The sequence below is a fragment of the Panthera pardus genome, unplaced genomic scaffold (genome assembly GCF_024362965.1).
Source record: "Panthera pardus isolate Hobbes unplaced genomic scaffold, ASM2436296v1 HiC_scaffold_21, whole genome shotgun sequence".
Classification (NCBI taxonomy): Eukaryota; Metazoa; Chordata; class Mammalia; order Carnivora; family Felidae; genus Panthera; species Panthera pardus.
The window spans coordinates 34,022,522-34,037,013 of NW_026526777.1; the positions used below are offsets into that span (position 1 = coordinate 34,022,522).

Consider the following 14,492-nt stretch of genomic DNA (forward strand, 5'->3'; position numbering starts at 1 on the left):
GATGGGTCCAGTGGTGCTCCCGGGGGTCCGGCACTTGACCGTGCAGGTGGCAAGTCTGATTCCAGCCGCACTGCAAGTGCAGCTGGGTGTTCCGGGGCCTCTAGGAGGGGGTGCAAGTCTGATGGGGATGGAACCGTCCTCCAGGCACACAGCCAGTCACACAGTCCGGGTACAACGGAGAAAATCTCAGGGGTGCTTGGGTGGCTCAGTCAGTTAGTTGAGTGCCTGTCTCTTGATATCAGCTGAGGTCATGATCCCAGGATTATGGGATCGAGGTCTGCATTAGGCTCCACGCTGAGCATAGAGCCTGCTTAAGATTCTCCCCCTCTCTCTCTCTCTCCCTCTTTCTCTCTTCCTCTACCCCTCCCCTCCTGGCTCTCTTGCACATGTGCTCTCTCTCTCCCTCTCAAAAAAAGAAAAAAAAAGGAGAGAAAGATAAAAATCTCTTTTTATTATTATCATTTTTTATTTTGGACAGAGAAAGAGTATGAGCAGGGGAGAAGGGCAGAGAGAGAAAGAGAGAGAGAGAGAGAGAGAGAGAGAGAGAGAGAATCCAAAGCAGGCTCCATACTGAGCCCAACACAGGGCTCAATCTCACAACAGTGAGATCATGACCTGAGCCAAAACCAAGAGTCAGACGCTTAACCAACTGAGCCACCCAGATGCTCCTCAAAATCTCTTACAATTTCAGTCAGAAGGAAAAGAGTCTACATTCAGGCCATGGTATCTTCACAGGCACAGAGTGAGTGAGTGTCCTCTGTCGAAGGTTCTACACCATCTTTGAATCATTACAAATGAATAATCGTCATCCTTCCTATTTTAACGGGGCTGGAGAACACAACGTCCCCTTTGGTTTACAACCCAGGAAGATTCTTCAGGGTGGCAGTCATGCCCGCTTGCGCAGATTAGAAGCCACAAAGATCAATTTTCTTAGCCATTTCTGTGACCTGCCTGTGCAAGAGGAGTGGTTTGGTGAGACTTTGCCTGTAGGGATCAGTGGAGTCGTAGCCTGTGCCTGACATAAGACACGAGTGCGGGGCCCCGGGTGCCACAGCCAGGAGCTCCCGGGCGGTTCTCGGCTCCTTGATGAAAGGCTGCTTTGGACCAAAGGTGACGCACTGCTCTGCTCACCCCTCGTCTGTGACCCTGGGGCAGGAAGACTAATGCGCCAGATCAAACCAGGAGCAGAGGGAAAATCTTCAAGCTAAGCCTGTGTGAGGGGTTTCTTAAAGGCAGAATTTATAGTTGCCTTTAAAAAACTCACTGGCAGCCTCTAGCGGGACTAGATATTCATTGTTTAAGACCCATGGGTTATATTTGCCATGCATCCAATGACTCTGTTTTACTGCCTAGGCATTCTCTTTGGCACGATCTTCTTTCTTTTACCCATCATCGTGGCCGGTTGGATAATTGTAAAGCACAAACAAGGGTAAGTACAACCAAACTTGCCTAGAAAAAGGTTGTAAGTGTCCTTGCCTCCTCTTGGAAGCCAAAGAGAAGTAAAAGAAAACCTCAGAACAAGCACTACTAGATAATCTCTGATACGATTCATAATTATAAAGAAGGCCCTTGACACACATGATGGATAGAGAAATATTCACACTAAAAGAAATACATGATAATAAGAATACTTTTTTAAAAAAAAAAAAAGCTTGGGATTTTAAGAAGTACTCAAGTTTTACGCAGAGGAAAATAGAAGGAATTTTTCCAAAAGTGTTGATGAGGCCGTTGCTATCCCAGTTTTGCTGAAACATTCCAAACTGAGGCCGCTAGATACAGGCCTCATCAAGGCACTAGGAGTTACAGTGTGCCCACTGGCACATACATCACAGGCTGCCAGTGTCGAAGAACTGAGGCTTTGTGTAGGGTGTTAAAAAATATTTTATAAATCCACCTAATTTTTTTAAAGTTTATTTATTTTCACAGAGAGAGAGAGTGCGCGTGCGTGTGGGTGCGAGAGGGGGAAGGGCAGAGAGAGAGAAGGAGAGAGAGAATCCCAAGCAGGCTCTGAACCGTCAACATGGAGCCCAACTCAGGGCTTGATCTCACAAACTGAGATCATGACCTGAGCCCAAATCCAGAGTCAGGTGCTTAACCAACTGAGCCATCCAGGCGCCCTACACCCACCCAAGTTTTAAACTTGCTAAAACCTTGCAAGGATTAGATAAAGAAACAGTTTTGACTAGGAAGAGAACATATACGGTTTTTGTGTTAATTGACTTGTTTAGAACAAAATCTGGGAGCTCGAAGTCAATCAGATCAGTGTTATAACCTTGATCAGCAAATTCGACACCCATGAGAAACAGTTTATAACTTTTTCTAAGCAAATGCAGTCTCCTAAAAGAAGCCTGACAGAAACGCAAGTTGCTATTTCACGGAGGAGGCCAGTGTAAACTTTTTAAAGGCAGAGCATCACAGCAGAACATCTTAATGATCTAGTCAGGAACTTAATTTCATGGTAAAGCAATTAGTAGGGATTTACATTTAAGATACGGTTTTATCTTTCATAACAAATGTTTTCTAGATGTTGCGGTTTGACAAGTAAATATGCTTCCCTCATCTGCACTATAAATAGAAAGTGAAAGTAGCCTTAATGCTCGATGTTAGCAAAAGCCTTTGTGTCAATAACCTTTTCCCCTCAAAGTTTCTCTTTTATTACTAGTATAATTTGAGTCAAAAAATTTTTTAATTAGGCTGTTTTAAAAATTAAGGCTGAATTAAAGTAGTTGGGGCTCCTAATTTTCTATTTCTGGACCAATGTCCGTCTAAAACCAGCCAGAGTACACGACTCTTCTCTTAGAGATATTCACAACAGTCTCTCTCCTCCTCCCTTCCAACTACTTCATTCCAACTCCTGTGGCCTGGTCCAAGTTCATCAACTGCCGATCAAATTCCCTAGCCCAGCTATTGATTCGTTTCACCCATGTAACTTAAGATGGTTCCCTCCTATTATCATCCGTGGGCATGAAAAAGATTCAACAGCCATTTCATAAAAATGATTTCCTTAGAAATGGTGATCTCATCCCCTCTAAGTACCCTCACATCATATGACATTTCTTCGTGTACTCCATGGCTTTGAACCTGCCTCCTGTCGTCCCTATGTTCTTTAGAAGTGTAAAGCCATGGCATAAGCATTTGCTGACCAGTAGCAACCAGGGATGTGGCAGGGAAAAAGATCATGGAGTAAAACCTCCCAAATGTCTAAATAATCCACCATGGAACATATCATACATATGTAATCCATAAAAATTTCAAAACCTAGCTAAACATGTATGTATTTGGCCTGTTTTCACTTCTTGGAGTAATGAGTGAATTACTTTAAGAAAATGCCATTTATTTTCATGTTAGAAATAACACGTAAGTGAGATTAGTAGGAGGGGGTGTTGTGCTTAAATAATCCAAGACCTTGTTCTTGGAAGCAGTTGGGTGAGTAATCATTGCTCTGTGTCCTTGTGTGGGTGTAGATTGATTATTCTTATCTGGGTCTCAAGCTTTCCTCACAGGAAGGGAAGAAAGTTCCTTACAGTAACGAGAAGGAAGCCATGTGACAGGCACAGAATATGACCTCGACAGAAGAGCAGTTTATGTCAGAGCCCCAAAAGACTGACTGACAGAACAGTGTAGGAGGAGTGGCCTGCTCCATGGGAGACGCAGGATCACACCAGGCCTGGAGGGTTGCAGGCACAAGTCTACCTCTCGGACACGGGAGACAACACGCTACATCTTGTGGGAACACTCTTAGGTGATGTTTTAGCACGGCTCATTTCATTTTGTAAATATTTTATTGAGTACTTCCCTGTCCCAAGGACAGTTCTGAGGTTTGTTACGTATCCATCAGCAAAGATGGACTCCTTTATGGAGTTTTCATTCCAGTGGTGGCACAGAGACTATAAATTAGACACACAATTAATTAATTAATTAGAATAAAGGCGATGAAGGGATGCCTGGGTGGCTCAGTTGGTTGAAGTGTCCAACTTCGGCTCAGGTCACGATCTCTCAGGTTCGTAAGTTCGAGCCCCACGTTGGGGTCTGTGTTGACAGCCCGGAGCCTGGAGTCTGCTTCAGATTCTGTGTGTCCCTCACTCTCTCTGCCCCTCCCCTGCTCACACTCTGTCGCTGTCTCTCAAAAATGAATAAATGTTAAAAAAATTAAAAAATAAAGAGGATAAAAAGACTAGGAGAAAACTGAGCAGAAGAACAGAGTTTCGAAACGTGGATGTGGGAAAGACACAATCTTTAATACCATGATCAGCATGGTCCCCATTGAGGAGTGCTTTAAAGTGAGATCATTCCTGTATGTCTGTGTGCATCCGATTTTTGTCTCATTTTTTAAAGATGTCTATATTGAGAGAGCAAGCGAGTGAGTGCGAGTGGGGAAGAGATAGAGACAGATGAAGAGAGAGAATCTCAAGCGGGCCCCGTGATCTCAGTGCAGAGCGTGACGCGGGACTTGATCTAATGAAACGTGAGATCATGACTTGAGCTGAAATCAAGAGTCAGTTGCTCAGCTGACTGAGCCCCCCAGGCACTCTGAGATTGCCTCATTTTAATTAGTTAGTAAATCTTTAAACTGCTTATGCTGTCTTAAGAAAAGAAGATTGTTTTCTTCTGCCCTGTTTAAAGAGCAAGGCAGGAGAAGTGGCCCGAAGTGGGGTTAGCATGGAAAATACCAGCTACAAAATATGAGTCAACGGGCTGAGGTGTTGGTTAGTGTCCAGCACAAAGCAGGGTTGTGATCAAATAGTGGCATCTTCCTGTGGTTGTGTTATGACCCAGGACTGAAGGACTTGACGACTGTAGCTAGCCCTCTCCTCCGCCAGGGAGTTCGGCGGCAACTGTCTACCAGGTAGTACGTTTTTAATTGTCCTAAACTTACCACAGGTTTCAAGGATGCTCGTTGTTTTAATATTCTGCCGCTGGACTTGGTAAGCAAGCCTGCTTTGGACTTATGTCACATCACTGATGATTTCATATGCCTCCTCGGTCCTTAGCTTTCCCAGATTCAGCATGTCTAATTACTCGGTACGTTTGCTCCCTCTGCCCCATGCTGCGTTCCCCACACTCTGTTAAATTATTTCTCGTCTCCTTAACCCCCCTCCCGCCCCAAATCACACACACACACCAAGCAGAAAATGAGCTTCTCGTAAGCAGAGACCACCTCTAGGCACAAAAAAATCATTTTCAGTTAATGATTTTTGACTTCCAATTGTACAGCAGTCAGGATTAATAGGATAATAGCAACAGCTAATGTATTTGTTTACAAAATATTTTACCATTTATTGTCTTCTTTGACCCTCAGAGCAACTCTGTGAGGTAGGTAGGTCCAATTGCATTGTTATCCCAAAGCAGGGAAGGGTCTGAGGTGCACAGAAATTCAGTGGCTTGCTTAAAATCGTACCAGCAGGTGGTCCTTCAGGAGTAGGGTTTCAGTCCTGATGATCTTAGGACCCTGAACCCATTCAGCTACCCGGTAATAATCTCACCTGCCACTTCTGAATTTGGTTCTGTACCACCCAGAACTGCATATAGCACAAAAGTGGGAGGTTTCCTTTTTTTTCTTATAGTACTTTAACCTGTCCATTTTATTGGTATGTGTGTTGTTTGTTTGTTTTAGCTAGTCTGGTACATGGGGCAGGTATCCTAGAGAATAGTATGCAATCTCTCCCTTTTACTCTATCCTGAGTTATCAGCCTCTAAGGAAATTACAGTAATTCGGGAAGGGCTTCTGTCCTTACTAGGCTTAGTGAAAATTTTCCTGTCCATTCACATAGACTAGCAAGTTTGATGACTTAACTTTACTGGTTTTCCACTAGTAAAAAACACATCATCTCTGCATACATTCCATTTCAACGTGTATTTACACAAGAATTTGTGGCAAATGTTATTTTTTGTTTTTTAGAGAGAGAAGGGGGGTGCAGAGGGAGAGAGAGAGAGAATCTTGAGCAGGCTCCATACTCGCTCAGTATGGACCCTGACACAGGGCTTGATCCCACGACCCCGGGATCATGACCTGATCAAAACTCAAGAGTCAGATGCTCAATGGACTGAGCCATCCAAGCACCCTGATTTGTGGCAAATGTTAAGCAGGATAAGTCATGCACTGATCACTGAGGAATAATATTGTTAAATTCCTGCATTCATAGCCCATTTAGCCTTGCTCCTTGTTTCGGCCTCTGATCCATTCCCATTCCCATACAAAACAGCCTTCTTGTATATACTCAGATAAAGCTATAAAGTCTTCATTGGTATGATGCTTGGAGTGACAAAATTACTAAGACCGCCCTCTATGAAGTATCCCTGCATTACCCCATGCCCACATTGACTACCACCAATCAAGTGGATAGCCATCCACTCAGCACATACTAAGGTTGTATTCTCTCAGGCCCATGTACTGGTCATCATCCAAAACCCCTTTCAGCCATTCCTTGGCTAACCACTTACTAGTCATTGCTCCGTGGACGCCCATAACACCTGTCAGTACAACCCTCTACTCTTCCTCAGGCGTGGATCTCAAGTTTGTCCTTCCTCATTCTGGGAACACTTTGCTTCTGACTCAGTGTTCCTCTTTGTCTCAGGGACACCCTCATTGTAATTTCCACCAAAGGGTAGAGACGAACCGAGCAATGAGGAAGTACTGGGGGGCGGTGGAGTGAGTTAACTCTTTGCACTTCCATCCTTAAGTCCCCAATACCAACACATATTTGACCTCTAAGGGTACTGGTATATTGTACCATTTACCATGTCGTTTATGTAAAATGAAGTGCTTACTTAAACAACTGCCAAAGAGGCAGAGTAGCATCCCAGGTAAGATGATGGGCTTTGCAATCATTAGGAGCCGTGTCATACCCACGTACTAGCTATGAAACCCTCAGCAAGGCACTCAACTTCTCTAAACTTTATTTTCCTTGTCTGTAATGTGGGGACAATAACAGCTCCTACCTCACTTAACATGGTGCCTCGGTTAGGATGAATGTCAGAAAGTGTGAGCTATTGTTATTTACATGTGATTGTTATTGACATTTAAAAGTGCTTAGGGGTTCCTGGCTGGCTCGGTTGGTTGAGCAGCGAACTTCGGCTCAGGTCATGATCATGGCTTCAAGCCCGGAGTCAGGCTCTGTGCTGACAGCTCAGAACCTGGAGCCTGCTTCCGATTCTGTGTGTCCCTCTCTCTCTGCCCCTCCCCCACTAACATTTCAAAAAATTAAAAATAAACAAAAGTGCTTAAATGCTTGGATTTACCCTAGTCCTCAAATGCCTCCGGACAACTGCTGCTGCTGTCCAAACTGTGGGTGTTAACTGTACACAAAACAGAACTTCTATCTTCGCTGTAGCGGAAGAAGGAAGCCTTGTGTAAGATTGTTGTGCAAAGCTGTTGCCCTTGTGAAGCCTAAATGTCACCACCTGATGGTAAACAGTATTTACCAGTCAAAATGACTTTGGAAGCAAATGTCCTTTGAAGGCATGGACACTTGTGTATCAGCAATTCAGTCTCCTGGCAACGTACAGGATGGTTTTAGTTTTATTTCCTACTCTGAGCTATTTAGTCTTGAGAGGTGGGATTTGGTTGTTTTCCTCTTACATATCGTGCAAAGATTTCAGAAACATGAGGCAAGTTATGCCCTCAATTTCAAAATGAAAGCCACTGACTACTTTCTTCCAAGACTGATGTGTATAAAATTATTTGTCTTATTTTTCTCCCTCTGCCAATTAGCAAAACTACAGATGAAAAATGTAAGGAGAGTATCCATTTACATCCTCAAGAAGACAGCGGTGTAAGTCCTCAAACTGTGCAAACAAATCAGGAGAACAGCAGGTACCTAATGTACATATTGAATTCATAATGTTGTCAGTAACTCAGAGCGAAAGTGAGAACAGGATGTGCCTAAGATGTTGCTCTGGCTGGATCCCTGGGACCACCGGAGATAGAAAGTTCTTCAGGAACTGGAAATGCCTTGGTTGTTGTTTTCTTAGATTCTTGTTTCCAGGGAGTTGAGTGATGGCTGTCAGCGCTGTGCTCCGGGCACTGTTTTCTCAAAGCATTCTTGTATTTTTGTGCGCTGGTGCTATAAACCTTCGAGAAGAAGCAAGCTTTTGTTTTCTTGTGGAACGCAAGCATTTGGCACTTGGCTGTCCCCCTGGTTCCCCCTTCCCTTAAATGTGCAGGATCACCTGGGGATCCTGTGGAGACTTCGCATTTACCTCCCCCTGCTTTCTGACTCCCACTGAATTCTCTGCCTCACCAGGTCTCCTAGGACTGCTCTCTCCTTCCTGTTTCCTGTCCTCCCCAACAGGGGCTTGTCACCACACCTCATCCCCGCATGCCACCTAGTCAAAGTACCAGCCTACTACCGTAGCTGTTGGGTGCTCACTGTTTAGCTGTTTGCTACAGGACCGGGGTGAAAAGGGAAATTACCAAATTATGTGTGCCAAAGTGGCACACACGTAGAAGTGAATATTAGAAATCACGGGACCAGGGGCGCCTGAGTGGCTCAGTAGGTTAAGTGTCCAACTTTGGCTCACGTCACCATCTTAACCCTTGAGGGTTTGAGCCTTGTGTTGGGCTGTGTGCTGACAGCTCAGAGCCTGGAGCCTGCTTTAGATTCTGTGTCTCCCTCTCTCTCTGCCCCTTCCCTGCTTGTGCTCTCTCTCTCTCTCAAAAATAAACAGAAAAAAAAAAAAATCACTGGACTAGAAAGTGACTGTTTTTGTAAATAAAGCTACTGGAACACAGCCTCCCCCACCGTTAGCCTATTTATGGCTGCTTTTCATGCTGCAACAGCAGAGTTGAGTAGAAGCCACAGAGACCTAGCCTGCGTGGTTGTCTTTACAAAAGTTACTTTAAAAACTATTTCAGAAGAGGGCTTAAAATATCATTTGATTTCTACTCCTTCCTGCCTGGTTATGTACGTAAACACTTTGCCACCTTTTTCCAATCTAAGTGGCATTAATCAGGCTCAGAATTCACTCATCTAAGGAGCTCTCCCAAAGTGTGCCAGTCCAAAGTGATGTCTTTCTTTAAAACTCACAGAACTTCCTATCTATAACATTTTTTAAATAAACTGTTACCTTTCAAGACTAGTAAGTGCTCATTGCCAAAAATACATCGAAAATAAACACATAAAGAATATACAAATTATCTGTAATAGCTTCCACCCAGTGGTTAGTATTTTAAGTTTCTTTTATTTACATATTGTTTAATATTTGCAAGATTATGCACTGAGAGTATATTCACTGTGTAATACCGTATCCGGATTCTGTTTTCACCAAATGAAGACCATTTTCGTTATCATTAAAAACTTATGTCACACAGCAGTCAATGACATTTGTTGTTTTTTGCCTGTTACCACTATTGTATTCACTAGCACATTCCTCTGTTCTTCAAACATGAATTAGTCACTTGTAACACGTACTATGCATTGTGCTTATGTTTTCTTTCTCATGATAACTTATGAGTAATGACTCCTTTTTAAATTTCCCAAAATTTCTGTGTATGGACTTAATCAAATGAGAAGTATAGATATTTGAGAGGGAACTGTTTGAAATTTCATTTTAACTAACTTTTTGGAAATGTTTTTTGACATCAAGGTGCATCTCAAATTGTGTAGACTGACTGTTGACCACCGTTTTAATAATACAGGAAGTCCGAAATGAGTTTGTCACAAGTCTCTTTTTCAAGATTGGGATTTTGGCCACAGTGCTCCACAGGAGCGAGGTTGATCATTTGTGGCCACATATGGCAGACAAGGAGTGAGTTAGTGTCTGTATCAAGCTTAGGACCCGTGAACCCGAGCCAAGTGCAAGGGCAGAGGGTGATACAGAGCAAGAGGCAGACTCCAAAGACACAGCTGCATGCCGAAGGACGTGAGAATGTTCAAAGATGACGCAGGTACCAAGCGTTGGGACGTGTCACGAGGTAGAAAGGGAACAATGATGGGGGATCAGGCGGCAGGAATAGCGGGGTGTCCGGTGAGCCGATGGGCCTCAACAGGGATCTGTCCGCTGGCGGAAGGACAGTCTTCCCGGCCTTGAGGAAGAGGAGAGGCTTCAGCATGGGCAGGGAAGCATTTGGACATCACGGACCATACAATAATTTCTTTCAGTCTTGACGGTGTTGGGGGACGAGGACCTGTTCTCTGAGGCTGGCCCTCCTCCAAACTACCAGCTCCTGTTTGCTTTCCCCTGCCACAACATGGCTCAGAAGAGACTCAGAAATATTTGGTGTGTTATGAGGAACCTCTGTTTTTGGAATGAGGCTCTTTTTATTTAGTTGCCCAACGCTGAGAAACATTTTTCCTTTGATAAAAGCAGCAACGGGGAAAGGTCAGCTTATTCATTAATCTCTCTCTTATCTATTAAGTGTCTCAGCTTTTGCAATACCTTCTTGTGCCCTGCACAGCAACCGCTAAAGAAGGCAATAAACACTTCTTCTGAACTCATAATTGGTGTAATACTGTCCTCATGATTATTACCAGCAAGTTCCGGGTAATTCGTTTCAGCCATGCTGTCATCTGAATAAAAATATCCTGTTATTTCAGTGTCCTTCCTTGACAAAGTATATAAAGCTGGAGAACACCTCGAATTAAAACGTTGGTCGGGAAGGAAGCGATTCATTTCAACAGAATAAGATGTGAAACGCATAAAATCCCAACTGGAAGTGACCTCACAGAGATGCAAGCATGTGCACTTGAAGATGCCGAAGTGCCCCCAGAATCTAGGAAAAGCTCCCTCCTCTTAGTTTGGATTACTGTCACCCCATCACCCTCTGTCCTTGTGCTCAAAGCACACACCATCCATTTAGGGGAAAAGACTGCCCTTGGGCTATATAAATAGCCTCACTTACTTAAAGGACAAAGGTGTTGCCTAAGATCTTGGTTTACCAGTTTTTTATTTTCCTTTCTTATTTTCAAATGTCCATACTATGGAATGGGCTCATTAATGAGAATCTGAAAATCCAGAGGGACAATGTGAAAAACAAATAAGTCACATAGAATTATACTACTCTGTGATAACCGCTGGTAATATTTCGATTCATTTTCTGCTAACCTTTCTTCATGTATGTTTCTTTATACACAGTCTTACTTAAATAGTTAGTTTTTCTTTTATAGAGCAAAACCTCCTCCTATTAGATCCGAGTAAAATATAGCTATATCAGTTTTTACTTCCTTAGAAAAGAATATTTTCTGTTTATTTAAAAAAAAAAAAACATTAAATGATTCTGGAGAAGAGGTTTTCAAGAGAAATATCTGAAACAATGAGCTTTGGATATTACCTAAGTTCTATTTCAAAAGCACTTTTACTCTATTCTTTACAAAAACATAACTATTTTAAATAAAAGAATAATTATATTATAAAAGCAACTGGCTTACTTTTGTATGGATTCAGAATACACTAAATAAACTAAGAAACTATGACTTTTAAGAAGTTAAAAAATTGGGGCTCCTGGGTGGCTCAGTCGGTTGAGCGTCCGACTTCGGCTCAGGTCATGATCTCACAGTTCGGGAGTTCGAGCCCCGCATTGGGCTCTGTGCTGACAGCTCAGAGCCTGGAGCTTGCTTCAGATTCTGTGTCTCCCCCTCTCTCTGCCCCTTCCCTGCTCATGCTCTGTCTCTCTCTGTCTCTCAAAAATGAATAAAGGGTAAAAAAAAAATTTTTTTTTAAAAAGAAGTTAAAAAATTAATATATAAATAAGTGGTCTTGGAGTCCTTAACTAGTCCACATACTTACGGATCAAAAATTATCTGGTGTGATATTATGGGTCATGCTAATAATCTAGAAAATATCAGAATCTTCCTGGATATTTAACAATAGATTCGCATATGACTACTGCTATCTATGTGTAATCCTGGGTTTTAAGTTGCTTTTAGAGAGTATTCTGCCAAATTGACCTTGATAAATATAAAGAGTGAGCCGAACATCAACTGGAGGTTTTCTTTAAAATCATGGAAGGTAGGGAAAAACAGAATAAGCAAAGTCAACTGACAGACCAAAAGAAAAATTACAGCTTATATCATGGACAGGGGAAACAGGCATATTTAGAGAGTTAAAAATTCAAAAACCATCCCTCTCCATTCCCCCTCCCTGCAAAAGGGCAAAAGATATACAGCCAGGTCACCAAAAGAAGAAAGGGAAGTGACCTATGAATATATAAAAAGATCCTAAATGGCTTTGCTTAGCTGGAACACAGGGAAATCTATTACGTCTTAAGCTTCTGAAGAAGTACATTTTAAAGGAGGGCTAGAAAATAGTTGTTGGGGACTGGGCTGTTTTCGAATCAAAATTCCCTATCACATGAAAAAAATGTAAATTCCTTTTTTTCCACCCAGAATGAAGTAGGTCTGTGAGTATTGTGATTAACAACTATCTGATGCCTGGGACATTTAATTTCAAGAAATTCATGAGACTTTTTTTACCTGTACAACATTTATATAAGGGAAATACTCTATATACTAACTATGGGTAAAATACTGAATTTCAAGTTTAAAAATTTTTAAATACAAACTTTATTTGTATTCTTGAGCAATTGTGTTAACCTCTGGCCTTACATTTTCCTTCTGAAAAGCAGGGGCTGGTCCAGCTGGTCTCCAAAGTTATTCCTAGTGCTAATATTCTCTTTTTTCTCATTTGCCTTTTGTGTGCATGCAAGTGTGAGGTGTACGTTAGTTTAAATCTATGACGTTTAAATAAAATGTTCTGTCTCCATCATTATAATAAGAAAGGGATAAAAGATGTTCCTTTCTAAATCTACTTGTGGACTATGGTTTGTAATATATTTACATTTTAAACCTTCACAAGCCAAGAGGAAACAAAATGAGTATGTGTTCCTTCTAAGAAATGCCTTCCTTTCTGCACTTGGTTGTTTTAGAATCCCGGGGCAGGTAATGGCTTACCACAGGAATGCCCTCGCTGGTAAGAGCTAAATAAGGTCAACTGAATGGCAGGTGTTTACCAGATACAAAGGGCGGTGGCACAGCCCCCAGGGCCAACATCAGCAAGATGGTTGAACCATCCTGTTTAGCCATCCTCTTTTGGGTTTTCACAAACGCCTCGTGTGTAATTCACCATGGCAGCGGAAAGCCTCTCCTGAGAGCACTCACAGGCCCATTCCTGCTGCTAGCCCGACCTCTGATAAGCGCGATGCAAACAGACTAATTTAGGAGGCCAGGGATCATCCAACATGACCATTTATTTTCCAGAAGTTGGCCTGTGTTTAATGACAGCCTCACACACCTACCTCCTCCCCACTGGCCTTCACACAGTCTGAAAGGAGATGTAGCACGTAGCTCCAGACCTGGTCTACGCACAGGCATGTTCTCCGTGCTCTCCTCTCCTGCACTTCAGCAGTGTGACAGAATCTCCAGGGGGAGCGGCAGAAACCATGAGTGTTTACTCCCCTGCTTCACTCAAAGCCTGGACTCTTGAGTGCCATTCCCGTCAGGGCTTCAAGGAGTTCACTGTCGACACTCTCCCTTTGAACCAAGTCACTAAAACGATCTCAAGGCTAAGGGACAGACAGCGGCTCTGCTTCGTAACACAGCTTGCAGTGCCCGATCCAGGAACGGTTTGTGTGCACACAGTTGTAGCTCGTTCCTTTTAGAGGCAAACCCCACTTTGCTCCCAGTATCTTAAAATTCTTACAACAAAATCTCTCAGAGCTTCCCCGGCATTTGGTAAACCCATGGTGGCGGAGAATTGGCAGAGGCATGTTAGACGCATGAGACAGCAACCCCCATTTATTTCATTCAGTATATATAGGTTTTTATTATACACCTTACAGACACAGAACTGTCTCAGCACTGAAGCTACAGCAAGAGAACTCTATCCCTGTCTCATGGAGCTTGTCCAGAACAAGAGGGAATGGGGCTCAGAACCTTTCAAAGGGAGCCTTAATTGGGTCATTTGAAAATTAATTAATCAATGTGAAAGTACTCAATTATATTAAGAATGGTTTGCTGAACCCCAAGGACAGACTTTGCTGACAGAAGGAAAGTTCCAGTGCAACCGTGCAACCCCGATTCCTGAATCTAATCCAGCACTTGTAACTAACAAACCAAACCCCAGCCATGTTCTGAACCTTTAATTTACTCATAAGCAAAAAACCCACTTACTTCTAAGACCAGAAATAGATGGGAAAATGCTTTCATCCTATTGAGATGTCAATGATATATACCATTTTATACAGATGGTTACAGAGAACAATAAATCCATTCTCTGTTTTTACGCGTTAAGTATCAACATTGGTCCATAGGACACTTCTGTTCTGTCAGTCTTTTGCAACTGTTAAGAATTAACAGAAATAATTCCCCCTCACTGTCTCCTTAACTATACTTCCTTCAAGTCAATGTCATCACGGAGTGTTTGGATTTTACAATCTAAAATGCTAAGGTGTTTGTTTTATGTATCACTTTACATAATGTTTTATACGCAGTGCCAAGAATCTAGACATTGTTTTGTTCTGGGAGAAAGAGGAAATTCCACGGTTTGTTGAACCCACA

The 14,492-nt window shown here is 42.6% G+C and overlaps 2 long non-coding RNA genes across 2 annotated transcripts in view; one reads left to right on the top strand and one right to left on the bottom strand.

The window, feature by feature from the left end:
* LOC128778835 (uncharacterized) overlaps positions 1 to 14,492 on the bottom strand; it is a 56,172-nt gene that overhangs the window by 39,756 nt on the left and 1,924 nt on the right. The window lies entirely within an intron of this gene.
* LOC109255370 (uncharacterized) lies at positions 856 to 11,139 on the top strand. Its single transcript, XR_002075202.2, has 3 exons — positions 856 to 1,429; positions 7,712 to 7,813; positions 10,536 to 11,139. It is a non-coding gene; the product is annotated as an uncharacterized LOC109255370 (long non-coding RNA).